This window comes from Paramormyrops kingsleyae, chromosome 9 (genome assembly GCF_048594095.1).
Source record: "Paramormyrops kingsleyae isolate MSU_618 chromosome 9, PKINGS_0.4, whole genome shotgun sequence".
NCBI lineage: Eukaryota > Metazoa > Chordata > Actinopteri > Osteoglossiformes > Mormyridae > Paramormyrops > Paramormyrops kingsleyae.
In genome coordinates, this window is record NC_132805.1 from 3,677,079 (window position 1) to 3,689,842 (window position 12,764).

Here is a 12,764-nt window from a genome sequence, read left to right on the forward strand (position 1 = left end):
TGTACCTCTTCATAAGCGTTCTGAAGTGTTAGCATGTGGACATTACAGATTAAACCAGCCCCCCCCCCCCCCCCCCAAAAAAAAAAAAATTCCCATCCACCTCATATCGGACTCTGTTGATTTACTGAGAATTACTTCAGCCATTCAAAGGTCAAATGCATGAAACATAGTTTACTGCAAAACAGTGAAATAAGCATATTGGATGTTACATGCGACCTGTCATTGGCTTATTGGCACTGGGCAAACAGCACTGGTGTAAAATAAAAGCAGCATCCTGAAGTCATATTTAAAGGCAAAGAGTGTAGGATAAATTATGCATTAGCAGGTTTTGGATGAACAGCAGCTATTTCTCAATCGTCCTTCAGGTGTTTGTGTGACTCCCATTTGGCCAGTGGGGACAGTCACATTGCGCTTCCCCTCAATCACATGACTTCACAGAACTGAACCTGTCCCATGCCAGCTTGCCAAGTCTTCGCCTCCTGGTGTTAAAATTGCATTTCTTGTTTAGTAACTAAGAAATTCATTGACGTGATACTATAACCAAAAGCTGTGGTAGCAGTTATATATCTGTTCATGTCCTGCAGTTACACCAAATTGAATATTAGATCATTTTTACAATGAGTAATGAGTCTTGGTTCTACAAAATGATTTTAATAATATGTTTGTAACGGCCAATCATGAGGCTGCTCTCTCCAGCTGCTTCTCTCTCTATCCATCCATCTCTCTATTCATCCATCTCTCTATCCATCCTCCCAGCAGGCTGAGGCTCTGCTATTAGCAGCCAGGGGCGTAGCTAGAGAATCTGGCCCCCCTGAGAAAATGTCCCCCCCCTTTATATAATTTTATCATTTTACCTATTAAAGGGCCCCTGTAAAGAGATTAAGTAACTCTCGATGCGTCAAAGAATTCCATAGATTAACCAGCAATGGCTTGAAAGTTGATGGATTATGACCTAACTCCCTTCATCGCCTGACTCAAACCCTATCGAAAAATACCAGGAGAGAAAGCATGATTTACCATGACGGCACGCAGTACACCTCTCAGAGCAGCATCTAACATAAGACAAGGCCAAATCAAAAACTTGGGTCATGAGAGGAAAGGCTATACAGGATATTAAATTGATAAGGTGGACCGACTAACTAATTGCACTTTTATAACTGTCTAATTCTGCTGAAAGCATTAAGAGTCAGTGCTGCTGTAGACAGTAACTGCCTGATCTCACAGTGTCATGGCGCAGCTCAAACACATGATGGCAGCAGAGAGGCATGACTCTCAACCGACACCCAATCATCTGCTGTTAATGAGCTGCACCTTGTACTTGATCAGCATGAACTATCCTACACTTTAATACGGGCTTTCAGGACTGTGGTTTATTGAGATTTCAGCTTGCTTTTCTGGCATTAGAGCAGTACAGAGTGAGTTAGTCTTGTAATGTTTTGGATGTTATTGTGTCCTTTCATAGTTTAATGTATTTTATCTTTGCCTCATCCTATTTTCCTGTTGTCTTCATTGTTTGCTACTTTGATGTTCATCTGTGGATAAAACCTGGACTATTTGGTCGTCCAACTTTTTACTCGTCACATTTTTTAAACTTAACTTGTCACAAAACTGGACACATCATTCACTGAAACCAGGAATTCCTCTGTATTTGTTTTGTACTGTATTTGAATTTCCTGTATTTGAAAAGGTTTAAATTTTGTCCTGTATGTCATTTAATTGTTAAGGGCATCATCTCAAACATGATCATTTTATTTTTTCTGAAAAGTTTTTATCCTCTTGTCTGCTTTGCATTAGACAGTGATGTTATGGACATTAAATCTTCATAGATACAGCCTCCTTAAACCATAAAAACCACAAGCGTTTACTTCATTTTCACCCCAAACTCTACACTGCTGTTAGCTTCCTCTCATTTGTGCTGATCTGTCACATGCTCACCACTTTGCCGGGTCACTAATAATTTATTATTATTTATTGCTAATTCTGTAACACTGCTGCAGCATTCTCTGTATTCTACCCACTGTGCCACTTTATAATGCTACCTTGATCTGCCACATATTACTTTGCTGTGTCATGGTGGATGTTGTATTATATGTTGTAAGATATGCAGTATATGGACAACAGTATTGGGACACATCGTCAGGCAATGACGGACGTGAAGGCCAGACTGACAGTCTCAGTTATAAGGGATTTCAATAATGCACCACATTGTGTTTTATAGCCACTGGCTACGTTATTTCTGATTTCCCTTCTTTTCTCTTTCATGTTTTTAGGCGATTGCCTTTCGATGAGGGTGACAATAAAGATGGCGATGATGGCAGTAACCGCAATGGCGGTGGTGACGACGGTGGTGGCAGATATCCGGGAATTAATGACAGCACCCCCTAGTGTCCGTAATGTTTGTTTATCAAAATGGAGAGAGCGGTAAGTATGTGGAGCCCCCCAGTGAAGGCGGACATCGGGGGCCGGTGAATTTAAAGGTAAGTTAATCTGTATCTTTTTTTCATCCCCCTTTAGGTTTTGATGAAGATGAAATGAGGACCACGATGATGATGGTGACTGTGATGATGATGGTGACTGTGATGATGATGGTGACTGCGATGATGATGGTGACTGTGATAATGATGGTGACTGTGATGATGATGGTGACTGTGATGATGATGGTGACTGTGATAATGATGGTGACTGCGATGATGATGGTGACTGCGATGACAGCAGTGATGGCAATGACTGGGAATACGGTGGTAACGACGGTAGCGGCGGTTTTCCCCACTTTAATGACAATGCCCCCTGGTGGTCGTGATATTTAATTGGCAAAATGAAGAAAATATTGAGTATTTGGGATCCATGAAGTAGGTAAGACAGACAACTTGAGACAAAGGTAAATACCTGTCTTAAGGTTTGAACTCAATTTTGATTTCAGTGAAGGGGGACTGGGTTGTAATTAAAATTAGGTTCAAGTTAAGGATTTTATTTGGGGTAGGAGTAAGGGTTAGAATTAGGGGGTGGTTGAGATTAGGGGCCTCCCCAGGGTTGGGAGTCAGGTTGGGAATTTCAGCGTTGGGATAAGGGTGAGCTGGGGGGGGGGACTAAGGCCCTGGTTAGGGTTAGAATGGGGTTAGGGCTGAGGGTTTTAAATTGGGATTGGACTAGGGGTTGGGATTAGGGGTCGTGGTTAAGGTTAGGGTTAGGGTTAGGGTTAGGGTTAGATCCAGGGGACAGTTTGAAATGGGGAATTAAGGTTAGATGAAGGTATGAGTAGAGCTGTGACTAAGTCAATTCTAACCTCGAGGCGAATCAAGAACCCGAGACTTTTTAAGGAAAGGAAAAAAAACATCCCACTTCCAAAAGTAAAACCAAACCAAAGTACATAATTAATAATTAATAAATACAGCATAAAGGTGCATTGATTGATTGATCCTGCAACTCTCCAAGAATTATTTATCACATTTAAATTAATAAATACATACCTTGTTTAAAATAATAAATAAGTGGATGGATGGATGGATGGATGGATGGATGGATATCAGGGTCAGCACCCGTCCATCCCTGCCCTTCGTGTCTCTTACCCATTTGGCCAGCAGGTGTCGCTGGCTACCCTGTTCTCCTCCTTATCTTTTGCCCTCCAGCCCCAGTGTGCCCTCCCTGCTCCCCAGGCTGCTGCAGAGCTGAATGGGCTGAGTGAGGCTGAGAGGCTGATAATCCTCCAGCTGCAGGTTTGATGCTGGCCAGGACCCAGCCTCACCTGTTTTGTTCAGTGTTTGGTTTTCTGATTTCCTTGGTGTTTGTTGTAGTTATTTTTTGCCTTGCTTGTGTCCTGTATGATTTTTGGTTTATGCCCTTAGTCTTTCCTAGTGTAGTCAGCCCTCTGTGTCTAGTTTCTAGTTTTGCTTTATGTTAAAGTTCCTTAGTTTTGTGCTCATTTGATTGTGATCAACTCCTGCTGTTCCTTGTTGACCCAAGTCTTTTTTGGTTTGTTAATTGATTATGCCCTGCACCTGTCCCTTGTTTGCCCCGGTGTTCATGTGTATTTAAGTGTCTGCATGTGTTCTATTCCTTGGTGAGTCATTGTATCTCCCCTTTATGTTGTTAGATAGTTTGTAGTAGTGTTTTGCATTTAACAATTATATTGCAATACAATGCTGCACTGTCCTGTTAATTGTCTCTAACATGTGGAGAAGGCATTTAAGCAAGAATTTTATTATACTTTGTACATTATACGTCGTACAATAACTATGACAATAAAACATTGAATCCTGAATCACTGCTCTTCTGTCACCACTAGAGGGGGACCTGTCACCTTTTACCTCCATGTTCCAGCCACCTAATTATAAATGATCAGTGAAAGCCAACAAGACTCAGAGCCATTATATTTTAAAAAAAACCATGGTTTAACAATTGTATGTTTTTGTGAAAACTAGTTTAATTGTAAATACATTTAATCAATTAACTTCCAGCTTTGTTTTAGTAAATTTTCCAAGGCCCTGGTTCAAGTGTTTCTGCCATTTGTCTCATTCCTTCTTTGTTACCTTCTCCTAGTTGGGGGTGAGGCCTGAGAACACTGGGAACACTGGGAACACTGAGTAACAGATTTTTTTTTCAATCTGGGCCTAAAACACAATAGTAGGAATTTTGTTAGTCCGATGTGTAATATAATAGAGTAGATTGCTAGTTAAAGGCAGTGTAAGGGGGCAGCATGTGGCTCAGTGATCTAAGCCAGCATATCTGTGATCAGAAGGTTGCTGGTTCATGCCTGGTCTCACCACATCTGTGGGCCCTTGAGCGAGGCCCTTAACCCCCAGCTCCCTGGGTGCTGCAGTGGGTAGCTGCCTCTCACAGCCAAGCTTGGTCTCATGAAGAGTAAGATGGGGGAGGGGAAAAGAGAATTTCTTCACAGGGATCATTAATAATTATTTTTATTATTAGCATTAATGCCAAGACAGGTTATGTTGTTCGCTTTGGGGGGATTACGAGAAAAATAACAGGCTTTATGATCTGGACCAACCATGGGCCCAGAGAGGAAAATGTAACCTGTCCTATGACAGCCTCCTCTTCAGGAGCCCAGAGAGGAAAATGTAACCTGTCCTATGACAGCCTCCTCTTCAGGAGCCCAGAGAGGAAAATGTAACCTGTCCTATGACAGCCTCCTCTTCAGGAGCCCAGAGAGGAAAATGTAACCTGTCCTATGACAGCCTCCTCTTCAGGAGCCCAGCATCACATCCAGTGACGCTAATCCATCCTCAGGTGACGCCCAGACAGACAATCAGCATCCTCACACATTCAGCGTTTTAATGTTCAGCCAAGCTTCCACTGACACTGTATTCCTCAGATCAAATGACCAGAAAAACAACAAAATAAAACAAGGTGGTCACTCTGTGCCTCTTTCACTTTCTCTTCCCCGTCGCTCTTCTTGTCTTTGTCTCTCCTCCCCCACAGTGACTGAACGGCAGCCTGGGGAGGGGGGGGGGGGGGGTTTCCCGTGGTCTGACTGGTCCTGGTCCCTGTGGCTGAAACAATGGTTATGACATACAGAAGCGGAACCTTCCTACTGCCCTCTTCCTGTGCCTGGGCTGATCAGGGAGAAGTAAGATGAAGAACCAAATTTACTAAATATTCTAAATAATACAAACAGAACACTTTTTATTGTGTTATACATTAGCAGGGGTTATAAAATATTTCATAACATTCTGTGTCACAAATAATAAATAATAAATTTCCGGGAGAAGGTAACGCTGGTGGCAGTAGAGACCTCTGAACTAGTGGGATTTTTTTCTTTCGCTTTCCAGACAAACCTCTTTGCCTGGCAACTAGTGATGTCATTGGTAACTTCTTTTTTCATTGGCCCTTAAGTGGTGCGTTACTGCTGCCAAGTCCAACCTTCTTTGTGTGGAGGGACAGTTTAATCAGGAATTACTGTCAAAGTTCTGATACATTAATCACTCATACTAAATATGTCATGACCTGCTCATATGATCCTCCAGGCTAATTGGTGTTACCAAATTGCCCATAGGTGTGAATGGTGTGTGGCTGTGCCCTGTGATGGCCGGGGGCGTCACACACCTTATTTTTTGAGAAGGCAGCTTCACATGCAACACACTAACTGCTTTGAGGTGTGTGTGTGTGTGTATATATATATATATATTGTGTATATATATAAGAATTACATTCTCTCTTCTATGCAAAATATCTTTATAAGGTATTTCTTTTAACTAGGACACTCATAAGGTGAATTGTAAGTAGAATTTTTAATTTTGCCACATGATTAATTACAATTATTGGATTATTGTTATTATTATTATTATTAATAATAATAATAATAATAATAGCAATAATACACAAATATGTGCCAAAGTGAATTACGTATTTCTTTATACAAATGTACAAAAAAAGATTACTGTGATGAAGCCATTTAATCACCCTGGATGTAAACTGTCTCATACCAGCCACTCCTCAGGTGTCCAGCATCACTGAACACGACTCTAATTGTCACACTCCGATCGTGCTGATCCTCCTGTGCCACGCCCTCCTCGTTAACCTCATGTCGATTCCCAGTGTTTCACAGCTGTTTTCAATTGTCTGTATTAGTTTGATGTATTTAAGTCCACGTCAGAGTTTGTTTCCCTAGTTCTGTCATTGCAGTGTCGTGCGTTGCATTGTTGTGTAGCTCCGTGTCGTTGTTTTTCTTTATGCCCTGGCGTTTCCCCATTAAATCCTTTTATTTAACCCCGTTCCTGCCTTCCTTCGCCTGTTTTCCCGGTCCATGACCTACGCCGTATGACACTAATCCATCATGAGATGACATCATACACTCAGCATTCCTGCACATTCAGCATTTTAACTTTCATCCAAGCTTCACTGAAGCTGTATTTTTAATTTCAAATGACCAGAGTTGTGGTACTTGAGCCTGGTCTTGGACTCGCGTCTGAACATGAGAACATGAGAACATGAGAACTCCACACACACAGAGCGGAGGTGGGATGTTAATGACCAGCAAAGCAAGAAAATAAATTAATTTAAAAATCAAGAAATAACTTGTGTCCATCACACTTTCTCTTTCCTGTCGCTCTTCCTGTCTTTGTCTCTCCTCCACCACAGCAGCTGAATGACAGCCAGGGGATTTCTGATGGTCTGGTTGTTCCTGATCCCTGTCGCTAAAACCCAGCGTGTGACATGTGGAAGTGAAACCTGCCCACTGTCCCATATCTCTACATGCTAAACAATCACCACAAAACACACTGCTCAGGTTCACATTTTAATATTGCTTTAAGGGACATATGTATATTATGATCATTGTTGTATCAGTATAGTGTGTGAATGGTGAGTGAGTACCTTTTGATTGGTTGGTGCCCCATCCTGGGTTATTCCCAGCCTTGCGCCTGTTGTTTCCAGCATAGACTCCAGACCCCCACGACCCTGTATAGGACAAGCTGCATAGGTTAATAAATAAATAAATAAATGTTGCATCACTGGCAAAGACCAGTGGCTGTGAACTTCCTGAAAAAATAGTGTTCTGATGAGAAAACCCTGCAGGTGGCAGTAGAGAGCTATAGTGGATATTCATTGGCTTTTGATTCAGCTTTTGAGTCAGAAAACCACTTTACCTGGCAACTAGTGATGACACTGGAAGCATTTTTCAATGAAAATTTTTTTGCCTGGAAACTAGTGATGCCATAGGTGACTTTTCTATTTCCTCAAAGTTCTGATACATTTATTTTATCTCATATAAATAAACTGTATTCACTGTCTTTGACATGCTTTCTACACTCTGCATGTATGGTTTATATATATATATATATATATATATATATATATATATACCTTTATCACTTCCCTTCATTTTCCACTGGATCTGGCTGTCAGAACATTATGTTGAGTGTTTAATGATGAAGCTAAACAACAAAATATTTATGGCACAAATATACCCCATTTTCCTGTCCATGTTGGCAGTAAGACCTTAACCACAACCTTTTAAATTTCTAAGAATGTTTGTTACATGCAGCTCGGTGCTTTTTTTATTTCTGGGACACAGAGGAGTTTCCTTACCTGTGTCTCCTCTAAATGAGAGGCCTAGCAGTAAGTGTGTAACTACAACACACTTCACCTAGTTGTCATTATCAGAGCACATCTCTAATTAACATATCAGTGTTATTTAAGGACAATTACTGCTTTACCTTCATTCATTGAGCAGGCACTGTTCAGTGTGTGAGGGCCTGAGCAGGGTACCATGAAAAACCATGGGGTAGGCCATAAAAAACAGAGGACAGCAGGAAAGATTCCATAAATATATTTCTTTTATTTCAAAAACCCCGAAATTCAGTGTTCTTTCCCAACAAACCAAAAGGAAGGAAAAAACAAAGTATCTACAGACTTTAACAAACAACTCTGGATGGCATCCAGGACATAGTACCTTCACCAAAGCCGCTGTAACCTCAGAGGTCTGACCAGCCATTTTCCTCTCCACCCTTCACTCTGCCCCATACTGTATATAATAATGTCCAGGACCATCACAACCCCGAAAGGGGGAGGGTAAAGAACACAGTTAACAATACATTAAACAAACATAACACATTTTCTAATGTTAACAGTTATAAAGGATAATACACATAATTCGATTAACTAACAAAATTCAACACCTTTTATTTAACCACTTGATCTTCTGTCACCACACCAAAAACACAAAATTCCCCATTCAACCTGCACCATATTGAAAAGTCCTGACTGTATGTATCCAAGCAGGTGGGGGTTAGATTGTCTGTTTTCTCCCACATCAGATGCCCTGAAGCTGGTCTGGGTAACAAGATACCTCCTGTTTTCCCTCAGAGTTAGTGAGCTCGGCAGATTTTTCCATGCCCAGCCCTGAAGGGGGCGCTGTTGCGTGGAGAGGCCACCATCCAGCCCGAGTCCCCAGGTTCCAGAGTTCCTGGCTCAGAAGGGGCCATCACTTCACCCGAGCCTCCAGAACCCAGCCCTCTGGGGCCCAATCAGCCTTTCATCACCTCTGCTGTGCCTCTGGAGCCTGTCCAGAGTTTGCAGGTGCCTGGCAACAGACGTCGGCCTTGGGTCCCCTTTGTGTGTCCTGGAGGGGCCACCAGGGACAAGGATGCCATCGAGGCCCCCCAGAACTAACAGCCACAATCACCCACAGGCCCTCCTCAGATTCCCCAGAAGCCTGTAGCCCCTATTCCTGTTAACCCTGTTTTGTCTCCCATCCTGTCTGTGCCAGTTCCCACCAGGCCGCCGCTTAGCCCAGCTGTCAAGCCCACAGCAATCACCTCTGCCCATCCTTCTGTGTCTCACCCCCCCTTTGTTAACCCCCCAGTGCCCTGTAAGCTCCAGTCTGTCCCCGCCCCTCCTATAACCCTTCCCCCTCCGTTTACTGCCTTCTTGTCCCGCCCAGTCCCATTTGTGTCTCTCCCCTTCGGTTTCCCAAATCCATCATGGTCTCCTTTCTTGTTCCCTGGTTGTTGGCCCCCTGCCCCTCATGTGCACAGGTCCAGCCCCCTGTGGTGTTTCCTATCCTGTCCCCGCCATCCGGAAAAACACAACTGTGTCTAGTTTAGTTATGTTTTGTTTACCTGTGTTCCAAGTAGTTGCCAGTGTTTGGTTAGTTGTCTATGGCCCACACTTGCTCCACATCATGCCTTGTTAGGTGTGCTTATAGTCACCTGCCTGTATCATGTTCTTCAGGTGACCATCATGTTCCCTTGCAGCTCCTGTCCTTCATGGCTGACTTACCTGTGTTTTAGTGTTAGTTTTAATGTGTCCTGAGGAGGGAACCAGAAACCAGATGAAATGTTTATCTGTCAGTGTGAATTTGATTTGGTGCTTCAGTTCGCTACAGAAAATCCTGTTTGCTGATGCTTTGCATTTGCTTTCCTCAGGAAACTTTTCAACCCAGGTTGAAGAGTCCAGCAAGTACTGCATCCTGAGAAAGAGGGAAATGAGCTCAATCACAGATTCTTATTAGCGCCCATAATCACAGCAGCCAGAAGCCTGAAGACTTTAAAAATACATGCAGAATATGCAGCATGGTCACTGCATACAACTACATACTAACCAGGAAAGCTGTTAATTAGCCAAAGCATAGAGGATCTTCAGAATTACTGAATAAGAGTCATCCTCCAACACTATGATACTGTATGTATTTTATGTGTTTTGCCCTTTATCCCTTGAGGTTGACTCAGTGCAACCTTACATTTCCATTGCCTTTTGGAAATATGGGAAATGGACCGGGAAATGTGTCAATGAAGATGTAACCTCTGTGCTCGGACACCAGCACCCTGACCATCTCCCTCTGCCCCGGCCGGATTTCACACACCAGCATTAGGTAGCGGAGTGATGCTTTAGGGAGGAGGGACAGCTTCCCTTTGTCCACCTGAGAGCATTTAACAGCTTAATCATACAATTATTTCCTATAGGCTCTGAATGTTATGCTGGTTTACCTCTGCACAGTTTCATCATTATACCACATTATATAAAATCATTCCTTCTACCTGTCACGGTGCAAGTAGATGAGCCGGTGAGAGAGGCGAGAGCAGCCAGGTTGACAGACAAAACGGGGTTTATTGGGAGGCAAACGAACAAGACGGAAACTCACACATGGGAATGACAGATCTGGGGAAAACTACTCGAGACGTGGACTAAATACAAGAGACTAGGTAAACGGAACAGGCAACAGGTGAGAACTAGGGGTGCACCGATTGCAGTTTTCTGGCCGACCAACGATCACCGATCCTTAGGCAACCTTACCTGCCGATCTCGATTTTTTTTTGCCGATCTTGTTTCTTTCATAACTAAAAGACAGTTACTTCAATGTTTCCATTTTTATTGAGTAAATTGATATGAATACTCACAAAACATGAGGTAGTGTCCTCAAATATAAACGAACATATAAATGAGCATTGCTGTTTGAACTACAAAATCATATTTTTTCTTCCAGACTTTAATTTCTCTAATTTTGTAAAAAAAAATATATATATATAGCTGTTATGACACACTTGTCCAAAAAATAGGGAGGGAGGCAGCCTGCACTGCACCTCTCTCGGGAATGGGAGAAAAGGCTGATTTAACCCTCTGGGGCCTAGGGGTAGGAAACACACTTTCACTGACTGGGGCATGATCACACATTTCATCACACTTAATTCATGGCAAATAAATTATTTCTTATATATTTGTTTTGCCATTACACTCATCTTTATTTTAATATATATTGTAAATATGTCAGATTTTTGTTAAGTTTGAAATTTGACATCAAAGTATAGACATTGCAAAATGCAGTTTGGAACACTTGCAGAAACATTATAAAAGTACATAGTAAGCAATGCTGGCAGTTTGTTTTGATCCCAGATATCTGATCACCAAAGTCTTGGCTACATGAAGATGACTAAATGGTGTAGATGCAACATTCATTTGGATAAATAAATAAGAAAAACCTAACTCATGTAACTATTTCTGGCTCCTTTCATTGAATATGTAGCAACTTTCATGTGTATGAATGAGCCATTGTCACCTGGCCACGTCCCCAACCCCCTTTTATGGCGCTGAAGGGGATGTATCTGGATCGCGTTTCACCGTTGCGCTGTTAATCAAATTACCATGCGAATGCGATTTGAATACGCGCTAATGCGGCTATTTAGAATGTGAATAGCGATCTTCGGGTGAGAGCGGTACTACACGCCCCCGATGCAGGTAAAACAAAGTAAGATGACATTGTTTACTTTTTTGCCGATTTAACCTAATTAAAAAAACTTTAATACTTCCGACAATGGACGTTTTGAAAAGAAGACAGATTACGGATTTAGCCAGCGTTTTTTTCATGATTATACATTAAGATTTCAGCGAGATATTTATAAACTGAAATAGACGCGAAAAGTACGCGATGTCGTCGACGACATACTCGACCCCAAAGAGTTAAAAGCATATAACTAAGATCGGTGGATCTCATGGGAATATGGTCGATTTCTGATCCCCTCAAATTAACGTGATCGAGGCCGATCGATCGGTGCGCCGATCGATCGGTGCACCCCTAGTGAGAACAATTAGGAGGTAACACGAGGTAATGAGGGGGCGTGGCACACACGAGGATCGTTCGGAGCTGAACGTGACATAACCCCCCCCCAAAGGCGCGCACACCGGGCGCGCCCGAGGGGAGGCGACGGACGAGACGAGGGGTCCAAAACCTGGAAGACAGAAGCAAAACATCAACGGGACACTGGAAACAGGACCGAGACACAAAACAGAAACAGGGACGAGAAGAAGGACAAGACCCGACAAAGCACAGGAAATGCGGACAAGCAGACAGAGAAGGGAGACACAGAGGGAACACCCACAGGCGACACGAAGGGGCCAGGAGTGCACAGAGGAGGAACAAAGGGACAAGGAGCAAACACAGTCAGAAGAAAAGGAGGAGGAGCCGACAGGGGAGACCAGACAGAAACGGGAGGAGGACAAAGGGGAGCCCGAAGGAGCCCAGGCGGGCGACAGGCAGCGGCCGGAGGGGCCGCAGTGGAGAGGGAGGAGGGAGCAGGAGGGGACCACACAGGGACCGAGGGAACGGGACGAGGGAGAGACGGAGGGGACACGGAGGGAACACCGACGAAGGCAGGCAGGAGGGGGAAGCCGCGGCAGGCGACAGCGCAGCCGGAGCCGGCGAAGGCGCTGTCCGACGCCCCGCCGAAGCAGGGGGGCCCGGAGGTGACCGACATGGAGCCGGAGGACCGGCCCCGAGGGACCAGGGGGGGACCCGGCGGAGACCACCGACCCCGAGC

At 43.6% G+C, this 12,764-nt stretch overlaps 1 protein-coding gene across 1 annotated transcript in view; it reads right to left on the reverse strand.

Moving 5' to 3' along the window:
• The window catches only part of LOC111839129 (H-2 class II histocompatibility antigen, E-D beta chain-like), a 62,318-nt gene that overhangs the window by 30,069 nt on the left and 19,485 nt on the right, over window positions 1–12,764 (reverse strand). The window lies entirely within an intron of this gene.